The 16,180-nt window shown below is 38.0% G+C and overlaps 2 long non-coding RNA genes across 3 annotated transcripts; one reads left to right on the forward strand and one right to left on the reverse strand.

The window, feature by feature from the left end:
* The first annotated feature begins 5,464 nt into the window (after positions 1–5,464).
* Positions 5,465–6,332, forward strand: LOC137253067 (uncharacterized). 2 transcript variants are annotated; one of them, XR_010953710.1, is made up of 2 exons: positions 5,465–6,028; positions 6,104–6,332. It is a non-coding gene; the product is annotated as an uncharacterized lncRNA (long non-coding RNA). The 2 variants fall into 2 exon arrangements; XR_010953711.1 differs by having other exon boundaries at positions 5,465–6,017.
* Positions 6,333–7,668: 1,336 nt separating this feature from the next.
* On the reverse strand, positions 7,669–8,740 carry LOC137252040 (uncharacterized). The gene is made up of 2 exons (XR_010953438.1): positions 8,094–8,740; positions 7,669–7,982 (listed from the first exon to the last, which is right to left on the reverse strand). It is a non-coding gene; the product is annotated as an uncharacterized lncRNA (long non-coding RNA).
* Positions 8,741–16,180: the final 7,440 nt, after the last annotated feature.

Consider the following 16,180-nt stretch of genomic DNA (forward strand, 5'->3'; position numbering starts at 1 on the left):
CCAATTACCTGGGTGTCCTCTCCCGTGGCTGTACGTAATCTTGCTCCAAGCAATGGTCTTATCTTTTTGTTGACTAAATCCGCTCGAATGATGGAATGAGATGCACCCGTATCTACAGTCAATAACCGTTCCTTTCCGTCCACATGTCCTCCAACAGTAAGGTTGCTCGATCTTCTTCCAATCTGCGAGATAGAGATTATGGGGCATTCAATTGCGGGAGCCAGCTGTCGCCCCTTGCGGCTGACTCGATTTAGTTTAACGATTGAGTGGTCTTGGATATTTGCTCATCACCTTCTGCTCTGCGTTTACGACCACCCACATTGTTGGAGCTATTGGGACCGTTGCTGCAATGTCGTGCAATATGACCTGGGTTGCCGCACTTGAAACATTTAATAACTCCGGCATTTTTCTGTTGTGATCCCTTCAGTGCTTCCAAAATAGTGTCTACCCAATCTGGTCTTTCCACTTCTACACGATGAGCTTTGTATGCTGGTTTACTCAATAGTGAGGCCGTTTCCTGAGTCAATGCATGTGATACCGTTTCAGAAAATGTCAGCTTTGGGTTTGCGTATGTAGCTCGCTTCGTTTCCACGTCCCGTATGCCATTTATGAAACTCTGGATTTTTACCCTTTCAGTGTATTCCACGGGTGCGTCCGCATTTGCAAGATGAGCCAATCTTTCAATATCTGAAGCAAACTCCTGCAATGTTTCATTTGCTTTTTGGTAGCGGTTTTGCAACTCAATTTGGAATATCTGTTTCCTATGCTCGCTTCCGTAACGTCTCTCTAAAGCGCTCATCAATGTTTCGTAGTGGTTCCGCTCGTACTCTGGGATGGTCTGTAAGATTTCCGCGGCAGGCCCTTTCAGTGCCACGAACAGAGCTGCAACTTTATCTTCAGCATTCCATTGGTTCACTGCTGCGGTCTTCTCAAACTGTAGCTTAAAGACCTGAAAAGGAACAGAACCATCAAAGGATGGTGTCTTTACCTTTGGATTACTCGCTGAAACAGCTGGGCGGTTTAGTTGTAACTGCTCCATACGACCTTTTAACGCTTCTATTTCGGCATCAATTTTGTCCTCGAGTTGTAAAATTTTTGCATCCTGCTCTTCCAGTTTCACAAAGAGCTGCGCTGATACCTGTTCCGAAATTTGTGCCGACATTTCAGATATACGTGCCTCTTGCGCTTCCAGTTGAGATGCCAAATATGTCTTCTGTTCTTCCAATTGTGTCTCCATCTTTGATGTAATCTGTGTCGACATTTCTGCCATACGCGTTTCTTGTGCTTCAATCTTCGATGTAATCTGTGTCGACATTTCTGACATACGCGTTTCTTGTGCTTCAATCTTGGATGTTATGCGTGTCTCCTGCGATTCTAGTTGTGATGACATTGTCGATGTTTGAGCAGATATTGCAGCCAAAATCATGTTCAAGTCTGTGCTCGTAACTGTCTGCGATGTTTCGTTTTTCTCTTCAACTTTTGTTACTTCCTCGCCATCAAGATGAAAGTCATACTTTTCCACATCAATTCCTTCCGCTTCCATTGCCTCTCGTAGCCGTGCCTGAAGTTCCAGTTTAACGCCGCTTGTATTCAATCCACGGCTCTCCAACTCCTTCTTTAGTTGCTGGATCTTCAATTCACTGAACTTTGCCATGTCGTTGTTGTCCTCTGGAATTTATTCAACAATTCCTCTTCTGACACCAATTGTAACGAATTTTTATTTGCAAATCCTCTTATTTGCAATCCTCTGCTAAGTTCGAATCACTAAACTGTTGAATAAATAACTCCAATTTGTAATAATGCAAAATGGCCTTTATTAAAGTACTTCACAATACACTCAAACTGTGCAACGAATAGCTTGCTTAATAACCACCTGACTGATAGCTCAATGAAACTCTACTATTCAAAATAGTACTGCTATTGCTCGCTAGATATCTTCTTAATCGCAACTGCTTGACAACTCAAATCAAACTGAATTACTTCTTACTCGCCTGCATCGCTTTTATAGTTTACGCTGCATACTTCTAGGCTCTTCGATTTCCAGAAGTTACTAGTTGTTTCGGCTACAAAATCGCCAGCCACAACTACGTGCACAAATTATTGCTCTCTCTTGTGACAACTCAGATAAGGTATATGCATGTGTTTGTAGTTTACAGTCTCCCGCACACACATAAGCGTATAAGTAAATTCATCGGTGTGTGACATCTCATCTCTCGCTGCCTTGTATGTAAATGTTGCTCGTCGGAATGTGTACATATGTGTAGACGCAATTATTGATTCGTTTATGTAGATACATAATGATTGAATTATTGATGTGCATTCACGTCACTGCTTAGATCGGCTTAGAGCTGGCAGCACTCCTTAGTTTTGCTAATATTCGTAACATTATATTAAAAAAGGTAAAAGTGAGTCGAGTTTTTAATGAAGAGTAAGTGTGGCGAAGGAGACCGCCACGTAGATTCCAAGGGTAAGGCATTGGCAAGTATTTGGAGGCGGCGCCCTCCACGTTTCAACTTGGGTACATTATATGGCGACCGTGAGGCTGGAGCCTCGGTCATTTCGTTTTGGACAGCAGCGGTGAGTAGAGTGGAGTGAAAATTTGGAAAGTGGTGGTGCAGTGAAAAAAAAAACAAATTTAAATAAATTTTTCTAAAAAATATCTAAACATTTTTAATAAAAACGGAAATAATAAAATTTTTCTAAAAAATATCTGAATATTTTTAATGAAAACGGAAATAATACAATATAACAATCGATGAGATTAAAGAAGCTAACAAACAAATTTTGGCAGTACAGACAAGAGCCATGACAAAAAAGGCAAACGACAAAAATTTACATAGGAAAACAGACAAAAACGATGAAAAACAACTTACTTTACATGTCTACGACAAATTTTCATTTAATTTTTCGAAAAAAGTTCCACGAATAAGATCTGCAATTACGTACGATAAAAATAATAAAACAACAAGTTTAAGAATTTTTGCGCACATTAAACATAAGAAACTCGAGTTACTCAGTTTTGAGCTTGTTAACGAAATAATGACTTTAGAGAAATTACTTTCGAGGCTTGAATCAGAAGCCGGCAAACGCAAAATTAAGAAAATTGAATGGCCTAAAAACGATATTATGTTCGAACATTACACTATTACAAATTTCAAAAATATTGGAAATAAAATTTTAAAATCTTTAGAAATTATACTAACAGATCCAGTGGAGACAGTAACAGATGAAGATACAAAATTAAAACTTATGAAAATTTACCATAATGATCCCATTTCTGGTGGACATTGCGGAATGAAAAGACTTTACGCAAAATTGCGAACAAAATTTTATTGAAAGAATATGACTCGTGATATATCGAAATATATCAAAAATTGTAAGGATTGTCTCTTGAACAAGGTTAAACCTAAAACAAAAGAAAAACTTGTTTTAACACCAACTCCTTGTAAACCATTTGATATACTAGTAATTGACACAATAGGACCCCTACCTGAGTCCAAATATGGTAACAAGTTCGCACTTACCATGATTTGCGACATGACTAAATACCTGGTAACAGTCGCTGTGCCAGACAAATCGGCAAAAACAATCGCTTCAGCAATTTTTGAAGGATTCATTTTAACATACGGCACAATGAATGCCATAAAATCAGATTTAGGTACTGAATTTAAAAATGAATTATTCGAAAAATTAACAAAGCTTATAAATATTCAACATAATTTTTCAACTGCATACCATCATGAAACTGTTGGCACGATTGAACGTAATCATAGAGTTTTTAATGAATACTTACGTGCATATCTAAAAGACACTTTTTCTGATTGGGATGTTTATTTAAAATACTTTACTTTCCTACACAATACTTCGAGTAGCACAGTTTTCGACAACCAGTTTTCGCCTTACGAATTAGTCTTTGGGAAAAAGGCAACTTTGCCTAATGAATTGACAAAAGAAACAATTGACCCAATTTATAATGTCGAAAACTACGCCAAAGAAGTTAAGTTCAGGATGCAGAAAACGCACAAAATGGCACAAAACCTAATAAATAAAAATAAGTTACAAAGCAAAAATCTTAATGATAAAACGGCTAGACAGTTAATTGTAAAAATCGGAGATAAAGTACTTTTACAAAAAGAACCACATCATAAACACGAAAATATTTATCAAGGTCCGTTCATCATTACAAAAATTAACGAACCTAACGTAACTATTTTCGATGAAGTCAAAAACAAAGAAAAAGTAGTACATAAAAATCGCCTAAGTAAAGTAAATTAACATTACTTTAATACTCTCACTAAACCTTAAATTTGATTAAAAAACAAATCCAAAATTTACTTATTAGCATTTAAGCAGCCACGAAGGCAAAAAAAATTGTTAGACAAAAAAAGCACAAAATTTTGTATATTCAAAAAACATATTTCAAAACAGCAAAGACTAAAAATGTAAAACTTTAACAAATATAATATATATTATAATGTAACTATTTACAAAAGAAAATTCAAACAAAACAAACATGAATGTAAATAAAATTTGAGTATTTTTACTTCTAAGTTCATTTGTAATAATCAGTCATAAAAATGGTTCCGAACCAACGAATTAAAAAGGGGAGGTACACCCTAATATAAATATATATTCGTTTGTTCGCAACAATTTTTATAAGTTATGGCAAAAGAAGAATATGACAAAATTGATCACTTTGTCAATTCTTCTTTTCCACAAAAAGGGTGACGTGAGGATAAAATCCCCAAAATTAACTTTTTAATAATCATCTGGCAACATCTCAACATTGTTACTCACAATGATATTTAATTGTGAATATTAAAGGAGAAAGAATAAAATATAAACATAATACGTCATGAGATATTGTAATGTAATATGTAAGAGTGAACCAGATATATGTAGGGTGAAACATGAAAAACGATTGGAAAGAGTGACATCGACATTTTCATGTTTCACCGCCATCAATATCATTGTACAGGTCTACAAGTAGGATATGTAGCAGCACGCACATACACAGCCACGCTCACCTGATAAAATGCTTGTTCTTGTTCGTTTTTTTTGTGGATGCTATTTGGCACTGTTGTACTTCTTAGGACCAAAAAAAGTTTAGTAGCTGCTATCGAAAAACTGCTTAAAATTTTTTTTTCTTATATTACAAAGAAATATACTTATTTACTTTCAAACGAGCACTTAATTACATCTCTCTTTAATAACCATATATTTTGGACAATTTTAATTAACAAATTTTGATACTTTATTACCGGGGACGATTGCTAAAACACGACCAAAACCGTCGGGGGAGGTATTAATAGACGCGTTTGGCCTCGCTTCCAATAATTCGAATACTTTTTCTCTTCGGACTATTGACAACAGGACAAAACGCGTCTATTCATTTTTCTTTCCGCTTTTTTGGACGGGTTATTGCAGTCGACCTAGGTTTCAAACTGTTTTTCGCGGAGAACTTTTGAACGGGTAGAAAAACTTAACTCACGTGTTTGTATTCTTAATACTGAAATAACTACGCGTCCTCAGATACCCCAATTGAAGACTTTTTTATAATTTTCTGAAGGACCCATATGGGTGCACTTAAAATTTCCTACTAAATTCGTTCAAAAAAATTTACCATCACAGCAACCCATATCTGATATTCCGATCCCTTTTTTGCTTCCCTGTGTCGCTTTCGACGAAGCAACCCCGGTAATTTTGACACTTCGTTCAGTGTCAAAACTCATGTTCCACGCAGGTTCCACGCTAGTTTGACACTGACCGAAGTGTCAAACTGCCGTGTGTTAGAAAGGGAAAGAAATTGTTTCCCTCTCATGCATATCATACTTGTAAACCTGTACAATGATCAATATAATTTTGCCAACCAAATACTACAGACGTTTCTGTTCGGGTATCTTAAAAACGTAATTAAAAAGTTACTAAATAAAAATTATATTAAAAAAGGTAAAAGTGAGTCGAGTTTTTAATGAAGAGTAAGTGTGGCGTAGGAGACCGCCACGTAGATTCCAAGGGTAAGGCATTGGCAAGTATTTGGAGGCGGCGCCCTCCACGTTTCAACTTGGGTACATTATAAATATTGGAGTTATTTATTCAACAGTTTAGCGATACGAACCTAGCAAAAGGGCAAATAAGAGGATTTGCAGCAAATTCGTTACAATATACTAGCCTCGTCCGCAAGGAGAAAATAAAATATATGGACTATTCACGTTAACCTGCTTATCAGGTTATTTGTTTTAAAAAAATTGCCTGTCTAATATATTTCATTTTTGTAATAGAGTAAAAAAAATAAATAAATGAGCTGATAACCTGATAGTATCCCCAAATGATCGAAATTGTCCAGAAAAATCCACGAAATGCGACAGTATCGCGGACGGATCCCGAAAACCATCCAGAAATGCTCCCGGAACTGTCTCCAAATGGTCCCAGAATAGCCCCAAAAAAGTTCCGAAATGACAACGACGCGATTCTAGACTAATCCATAGAACCACACAGAACTGATCCCTGAAGGGTACCCAAATGATCCCGGAATAGCCTCGACAAAGTTCCGAAATGGCCCTGGCGGGCTCCCGGATGGACCCCAAGCACCATCCGGGAAAGGTCCCTAAATTATCCCGAAATGTCCCGGAATTACCTCAACGTGATCCCGAAAACCATCAGCAAATGACTCCGACGGGATCCCAAAATGATCTCGAAATATTCCCAAAAAAGTTCCGAAATGAACCTGACCGGATCCCGAAAATCATCAAAAAATTATGCCAGAAGAGTCCCAAAATGAATGATGAAATAGTCCCGAAATTTCCCCGAACGGATCCCGAAAACCATCCAGAAATGATGCCAGAAGAGTCCCCAAATGATCCCGAATTAGCCCAGAAATTACCATGATGGGATCCCTGACGAATTGTGAAAACTATCCAGAAATGATGCCTGAAGGATACCGAGAATGTCCCGGAATAACCCCGACATAATCCCAGATGGATCCCGAAAACTATCCAGAAATGATGCCTGTAGGATACCGAGAAGGTCACGAAATAACCCCGACGGGATCCCAGATGGATCCCGAAAACCATCCAAAAATTATTCCGTAGGAATCCCCAAGTAACCTTGACATAGTCCCGAAAAAGTTCCAAATAACCCCGACGGGATCCCGGACGGATCCGGAAAACCATACAGAGGGGATAAAAAGCATCCTATGTCCGTCTCCTGGTTCTAAGCTACCTATCGCACCAATTTTCAGGTCAATCGGTTCATCCGTTCTTGAGTTATATTGTAACTAACACCACTTTCTTTTATATATACAGATTTTTCACGGGCAAATTCAAGGGTGAAAAAATATTCGTAGAATGAAAAAAATAAATATCACTTTTTTTCACACTGAATCGCATATCAGATGAAGTGGTGAAAAATGCTTTCACTTCACAACTTCATAGAACGTGAATTGACCCCCAGAAACGATCAAAAAATAGTCAAAAAATTATGGCGTAAACAGTGGGGCAAAAATAAAAAACCTTGGTACTATATGCCTCCAAGCATATTTAGAACCAGTTTGTGGTATTCTGATTTTCACTTTTTTAAGGCAGAAATACATTCGCACGGCTTGCAAACCACTGCCGTGAGCCAACTCTGTTTTAGAAAATAAAGTCCACTAGAAAAAACATTTAACAATAGCGATAGTATTTCCAATCTCATTTTAATACTTCAAAATGACGACCTTAGGCAAATAAAGTCAGAACTACATACTTCCTAAAAAGTTGTATCCTGCTTTACATTAAACTGGAACTTACATTCAATACATAAATATATACATAAAAAGATGCATACAATACAAAACAGCCCTTATTTATATATCATAAACAAAATTAATGTTGCGACGATTGGATATTTTTCAAATCAATAGGTAATGGAGACATTTCACGCAAACGTTCGACATATTTGACGCATTTATCTCTTCAATGATGGTAAAACGACCAATACCAAACCTATAAACAATAAATTGCTTTCAAATTATCTACACAATTCAGTACGGTAAGCTATATCTCATTGAACTTTGTGCCAAATCCCAATAAGTTCCAATTGCACGTAGTACGTACCAAGGTTCCAGTGCTGCTGAAGTGCATGCTAAGCCACTAGACAATACCACATCTTTTAAGGCCATCAGAAAAGATTCACCCTCAACATAGGCAAATTATGAATTTAAACAACCACTATACGTTTGCTCTAGATAAAAATTACATATAACATGTAATAAATTTGAAGTTATACGATCATATAAACGTTGCGAAAGAAACTCTATATATTTCTTATCATATTCCATTTCTTTGAACGCCAGATCACATGCAGCACCAAATCAGTGCAGGTACAGTACCACTACGTATACCACGCTCTTGTCCACATCCACTCTGTATATAAAGTGCGCCAATAACCTTTGGACCATATAATTTATGGCCAAATATTGACATTAACTCAATGATCATTGCATTAATTGGAATTTTGCCAACTGCTTGTGCTGCGTCGGTGTGAAAGAATATATTTCTTGAACGGCAAAGAGCTCCTATATCAGTAACCAACTTTTACTAGTTAATTTTCTGTTTTAGTTTTCGGTTTGTTGACAAAAATTACAAATGACATTTTTCTTCTTCCATCACTTTTGACAGAAGAAATTGAAAGAACGATTGACAGTATATTTACGAGCGGCAGCAACAAAATACAGAGGAGGGTTGCATTTGCACTAATGCTTCTACCTGGGGCCCTATTCAGTAACTGTGAGTTTTAAAATGTACACTTTTTCGTCATATAATTTGTGTGAAAGAAAAATGTACATTTCAAAACTCATAGTTACTGAATGGAGCCCCTGGTAATTGGGCCATGCGCAGAACGAAGCAATTAGAAGAAAATTTTTCTAAGCGGGGTCGCCCCTCGGCAGTGTTTGGCAAGCGCTCCGGGTGTATTTCTGCCATGAAAAGCTCTCAGTGAAAACTCATCTGCCTTGCAGATGCCGTTCGGAGTCGGCATAAAAACATGTAGGTCCCGTCCGGCCAATTTGTAGGGAAAATCAAGAGGAGCACGACGCAAATTGGAAGAGAAGCTCGGCCTTAGATCTCTTCGGAGGTTATCGCGCCTTACATTTATTTTTTTTTTATGGTTCCGCCATGCTATAGGGCTCATTACTGATACTTAGCATAGACTTGACTTGGCTTGAACTTAGCAACACTTAACTTGACTTAGAATTCTGTTGAATTTTGATTTTCTATGTAAGTTGTAAGTGACGTTTACATTTTGAGTTTCCATTTCTTAGTTTCCATTTCATTTTGACAATTTTGTCATACAAATTGACATTTATTTAAAAATAAATTTCAACGCTGATTATGATGCCAAATTGTATGCGCCAAGTGGAGTATAATCGTGGCTAAGTTGCCAAGTTTACGCCAAGTCAAGTCAAGTCTATGCTAAGTATCAGTAATGGGGGCTTATGAATGTTCTACTGTATGTCAAAGTGCTACCTTGTATAGTTCCGCCATAGCCACAAATCACACTCACAAGATTGCGTATGTACACAAAAGATCAGCTGTTTTTTATGGGCAAGTTTTACGTCATTTTCCTTTAGCTCTTGTTTTTTCTCCCTTTCTTTCATTCGCTCAAGCAGTCATGTGTGACGTAGATGCGCAGAACGAAACAGTTTTGAACTCGTGAATGCGCAATCTTCAGTGGGTGATTTGTGCGCTATCATGATGGAATTATTGAATGTGGCGCATTGCGTATGTAAACATTAGTTCAGCTGTTTTTTATGGGTAATTGTTACGTCATTTTCCTTTAGCTCTTGTTTTTTCTCTCTTTTTTTTTATTCGCTTAAGTAGGCAACTGTGACGTAATTGCGCAGAACGAAGCAATTTTATGAATGCACAATCTGGGAAGGTTATTGTGGCGCGCTCATGATACAATAACCATTCGAAGCTAGTTATAAAATGTCAAACTTTGTTTATGTTTACATTTTTTGTTTATTTACTTTTGATGTGAAAATTTATTAAGTAATTCTTTACTTTAGCTCACAACTACTAAAACTCGTCCAAAAATATCGGGAGAGATGTCAAAAGACGCGCTTCGGACCCAGGACCATGAATCCGAAAACGGAAATTGAAAATTTTATTTCTTTCAGATATATTTACAAACAGAGTTGAACATTTTCATGTGGCTGTTGTAAATTTGATGTTGTTGACACCCACAAAAAAAACTGTGGGTAAAAGTGTTTTGCGCGGATATAGATTTGGTTGTTGTTGTTGTTGTAGCGATTAGGTTACTCCCCGAAGGCTTTGGGGAGTGTTATCGATGTGATGGTCCTTTGTCGGATACAGATCCGATACGCTCCGGTAACACAGCACCATTAAGGTGCTGGCCCGACCATCTCGGGAACGATTTATATGGCCACATTGAACCTTCAGGCCATCCCTCCCTCCCCACCCCCAAGTTCCATGAGGAGCTTGGGGTCGCCAGAGCCTCGTCTGTTAGTGAAATGGGATTCGCCGCTCGAAGGTGAGGTTGACAATTGGGTTGGAGAAGCTATATATTGCGCTACACAACCCCTTGAATCCCATATATATAGATTTGGTCTCTCATGGTAATTTTTTATAAGCGCGGCCGAAGGCCGCCAATGCAGAAAAGTGATCTGCGCAAAAATACTATGGATTCCACCCGGTTTTGGAGCGCTCCGGTGCCATTTTTCAGTTTTTTGGGAATATTTTTTGACAGAAATAAAATTTTTAATTTTCGATTTCGGACTCGTCGTCCTGAGTCCAAAACGCAATTTTTGACACCTCTCCTGATATTCTTGCACGAGTTTTTGCAGTTGTGAGCTAAAGTAAAGAATTACCCCGCAAGATCAAAGAAGAGGACATTTTGGGAAAGAGTGTGTGGCGTTAGCTTCCCTAAAATGGCTTAATTTATACGCTCCATTTTCAGGCCTGTGACCTTGTTGTGGGAGCTCAAAGAGTAAATTTGATGCCCAGCTCCACTCTATCGCTTTATTTACCGTCTTTGATGTAAATATTCAGTTTCCCGAATGTTGTAAGATAAAAAATGTAATATAATTTTATGTATGACTTAGCAGTGCTAATCAAGAGTTTGTAAAAAACGGAAGTTGTCTCATCGTCCCCAACGGTCATTCCTACAATTATCTAGGAAAATATCGGACAATACTTTCGCCGCTACAACGTGAAGGAAGGACGAAGGATAAATAATAAAGTCCCTTCTACATGAACGCTTTTTTTAAGTGACACCGTTGGAGCGAAAGGCCAATACTTGGCACGGAGCAGCTGCAGCACACAAACGGATATGCATGGTGTACCACGAATAAGCTAGGAAACCGAGACGCAGTAAGCTCCCCGAGTTTCAGGGCCACCAATAGATTACAAAGAGCGAAAATATGCTATGAAAGTATACGCAAAACGGCCCTTATTAGGGCGACCACTAGTCAACAAAAGAAAAAAAAATTGCTAAACAATTATAGCCTACGAAAAGCGGCCCTTATCAAGGCCACAAACAGTTTACGAAGAGAAAATATTGCTAGAAATTTATGCTTTACATGCTAGGGATTTACTTTTGGATTATTTATATCATCTATATGATGACAAGAAAAAAACTGGAGTATAATGAAAACGGAAATATTTCAAGCCGAACTTTTGCCATAGCAGGTACCGATACCAGATCCAGCCTAAAGCCAAAATTGCTACAAAAGCCTCCTGGCTAGAGCCAGAAGGAAAACCCGGAACCGTAATTGAAGTCAGTACTACAACCGAACTAGTATCCAAAAATTAAACCGAAAGCAAAATCGGTTCCGAACAGAGGAGCCAAAAGAAAAATTGGATCAAAACAACCATGCAATGGCGATGAACCCGAAAGTTCTGTGGCATAGCGAACAGAGGAGCCAAAAGAAAAATTGGATCAAAACAACCATGCAATGGCGATGAACCCGAAAGTTCTGTGGCATAGCGACTCAATTTGAAATTTTCAACACACCGTTGTTGTTGTTGTAGCAATGTTTCGCCCCACCTAATAGCTGCGACCGATCACAAATTGTCATCAATATCCTCTAACGGGAGTCCAAGGAAACTTGCTGTTTCGACAGGGGTGGACCATAATGAAAGGGCTGTTAGAAGCATTGGTTCCACATTACAATTAAAGAGATGGTTGGTGTCATGTTGAGACACATTGCAAGCGGGGCATATATTTTGTATGTCGGGGTTGATTCTGGATATGTAAGAGATTAACCTGTTACAGTATCCAGAACGAAGTTGAGCCCGAGTGACTCGCGTTTCCCTGGGGAGTATGCGTTCCTCTTCCGCAAGTTTTGGGTACTGTTGCCCGAGTACCGGGCAATTCCCGGCATAAAGGTCCGATGCCTGTTTGTGGAGTTCACCAAGGACCTGCTTGTGTTTTTTTGCTTCATACGGCTGAGTTTGACCGTACCAAAAGCTTTTGATAGGTCTAGCGCTACGAGTACTATTCTATGGTGGGGCTTCTGATTTAAACCTCAATTTATCTGGGTGCTAATGGCATTTAGCGCGGTGGTGGTGCTATGGAGTTTTCTAAAGTAATGCTGATGGAGGCTAGCTGCAAATTTGCTTTGAAGTGGGGGAGCAAAATGGCTTCAAGCGTCCTGGCTACTGGCGATAGGAGAGATATCGGGCGATATGACTCTCCTATGTTAGCTGGTTTCCATGCTTTAGTAGCGGGACCACCTTGGCCATTTTCCCTTTTTCGGGTATGACAAATGTGGGAAGAGACAGGTTGAAGACATGTGCTAAATATTTGAAACCCTCTGTAGCATTATACGTCATACCCACTGTAATGTAGCATTATGCTTCATACCCACTGTAACACACTTGCAATAATACGTATCATGAACTCCAAATATATTTTAGTAATAATCGTATTACAATATTTTCCAACATAAATTATTGAACTAACCCAGACGGTTAACTAACATCAATGGAATGCCGAATATGAAACCCTTATCCGTTCACAGCTAATAAATTACTTACTACATACAACCCATTATGGGAACTAACTAAAATACCCACATCGATATTCCAACGTTGCGAACAGGCATACAAACTTACAAACTTACGTGTATGCATAGCATTAACCAAAGTAATCACATTGATCTGCTGACGTAGCTAAAAAACATATACAAAACTACATGTTTAGAGTCATGCATACAAAGACTGTATACAAACTTACATGTACTCATACCCCATTTTCAATGTACATATTTTTAGTTATTAGTATTAATATATTTATGAATGTATAGGTTAAGTAAATTACTATATAAGACAAAGAATTTATTGAATAAACAGATATTTAATGTTTGCACATCGAAGTCGTAACTTCTTTTCATTTTCTCCAAACATTTCACCTCTTTCCCTAGGCTTTTAAGCATCGGCATGGTTAGGCCGTTTGGGCCCACTGCTATGGATGGTTTAGCATGACCGATGGCACCCTCAACCTCTTTGGCGGTGATGGTAATTGATGACGTGCTGAACTTATATTTACGTGCATGTCTGTTGGCCCTCCGTCTATTTTTGTCGACCGTAGAATGCATTATGTATTGTCGGCAGAAAGCGCTCGCGCATTTTTTCGCATCCGACAGCACTTTGTCGCCAAAGGCGATGGAAACTTTGTCATTGTGCCTAGACGGATTCGATAGGGACTTTACAGTGGACCAAAGTTTACCTACACCGGCAGAGAGGTTACAATCGCTTAGGTGCTCCTCCCATTTCGCCAGCTTGTATTCATCCACAAGCAATCTGATGCGTTGGTTTATATCCCTTATTTGGGGGTCGCCGGGATCGAGCTGTCTTATAAGGTGCAGACTACGGGACGTGCTAGGACGTGAACAACAAGGAGCCACAAAAGATTTATAGAAGTTACGTGGATGTCTGGTTTTGGGGTCTAGCCCAGAACATCCATCTCTAACACGAGACACACTGACAGATGCAGCAAAACCATTTCTCAGGAGCGGGGTCAGGAGACGGAACCGGTTTGGGTTCGATACCTTCCCGGAGCAACACACTCGTGCTTTTTTTAATTAAAAAATAACACATCCCAAGACATGAAGCACATATCATTCAAAGAAATATGCACCTCAAATACCTACACGACGAGTTTCCAACGTTAAACGTTATTGTGTATATATTGTACCGAATTTCCTGCAAATCCTTTTATTTGCAACCTCCTTCTAAGTTCGAATCACTAAATTGTTGAATAAATAACTCCAATATTTAATAATGCAAAATAGCCTTTATTCAAGTACTTTCAAAACAACACTTCTATTGCTCGACAGATAGCGTGCTTAATCGAAACTGATTATCGCGCCTCTACTGTTGCTGCTTTTATACTGTGTGATTTCCTCATTGCATCTTCTAGGCGCTTCCAGGATTTACTTAGTTACTGGTATATAATTATAACTACAGATGGGCGTATGTAGCTCTCATATGCGCGTTTTGTGAGCGACACTACCACAATTACAATGGCATACTTTTGGGAGCACCTCAGATAAGATATATGCATGTGTTTCTGCGTTGCTTCTCCGCTGCGTGTACGTACATATGTGTAGATATAATGATTGATTCGTTTATGTAGATACATAGTGATTGATTTATGGATGTGCATACAAGTCACTCTTAGCATCGGCTTAGAGATGACAGTACCCCTTAGTGTTGCTAATATTCGTAACAATATGTATCTTCGATATTTATTAGGTTACTAAATTACTTAATTTTTACTTTACAAAATAATTTCTGCCGGAAATTTTAAAATAAATCAGTACTTATTCATGAAAATGCTATTAACTCAGCATTTTATATACAATCTCATCCTAAATTTTCAACATCTCTTGAGGACAGTAACGTTAGCACTCATATATACATGTATTGAAAATAAGTTCCACTACAAAAAAAATTTAGCAATAGCAACAGCATTTCCCAATATAATTTTAATACTACAAAATAATGACCTTAGGCAGGTAAAGTAGGCACTATATTTGTATCTCACTTTACATTAAACTGCTTTGGAATATAAATTATATTATTTTATTATTTTTAGTGGACAGTATATTATTTTATTGTTTAGAGAGAGGGAGGTCGCTATGGACCTGTTACACCTTGTATTGATTCATTGGGGGCGAGCATTTGGGGCTCCAAGGTATTGGCTGCGGGTTGAGCCACCTTGTTTTGCTTTGCAAAACCCCGCCTTGGGATAAACAATTTAAACTATGTCTTTAGAATATATCACTAACCAGTTGAGAATTACAAGCACACTCAATAGCTAATGAAAAGAAACGAACGAAAAATGTTCATAGTTTAAGTCACTTAAACATACTCGCCCGCCTAGACGGCTTAGTCGTCTACTGAAATTTAGATACGAGCCAGATAACCGGCTCGAAGGACCATGTCTAAGCGTTGGTGATTCGACGGGCGAATAGTTTTTTGTTATATTATTTTGTTATTTTTAGTGGACTGTATATTATTTTATTGTTTAGAGAGAGGGAGGTCGCTATGGACCTGCTACACCTTGTATTTATTCATTGGGGGCTCCAAGGTATTGGCTGCGGGTTGAGCCACCTTGTTTTGCTTTGAAAAACCCCGCTTTAGGATAAACAATTTAAACTATGTCTTTAGAATATATCATTAACCAGTTGAGAGTTAGAAGCACACTCAATAGCTAATGAAAGAAACGAACGAAAAATGTTCATAGTTTAAGTCACTTAAACAAATACATACATTAAAAGATGCATACAATACAAAACGGTCCCTTATTTATATATCATAAACAAAATTAATGTTGCGACCATTGGATATTTTTCATATCAATTGGTTCTAGCACCATCTCCCATAATGTAGAGATTTCACGTAAACGTTCGACATGTTTGATACATGTATCTGTAATATAATCAACTTTTTCAATGGTGGTAAAACGACCAATACCAAACCTATAGAAATTTAACAATAAACTACTTTCAAATTAACTACACAATTCAGTACGATAAACTCGTATACCTTGTTGAACTATGTGCCAAATCCTCATCAGTTCCAATCGCACGTAGTACGTACAAAGGTTCCAATGGTGCTGAAGTAAATGCTGTATCTGCCTAAGGTCGTTATTTTGTAGTATTAAAATGATATTG

The sequence above is a fragment of the Eurosta solidaginis genome, chromosome 5, assembly GCF_040869045.1.
Source record: "Eurosta solidaginis isolate ZX-2024a chromosome 5, ASM4086904v1, whole genome shotgun sequence".
Lineage (NCBI taxonomy): Eukaryota > Metazoa > Arthropoda > Insecta > Diptera > Tephritidae > Eurosta > Eurosta solidaginis.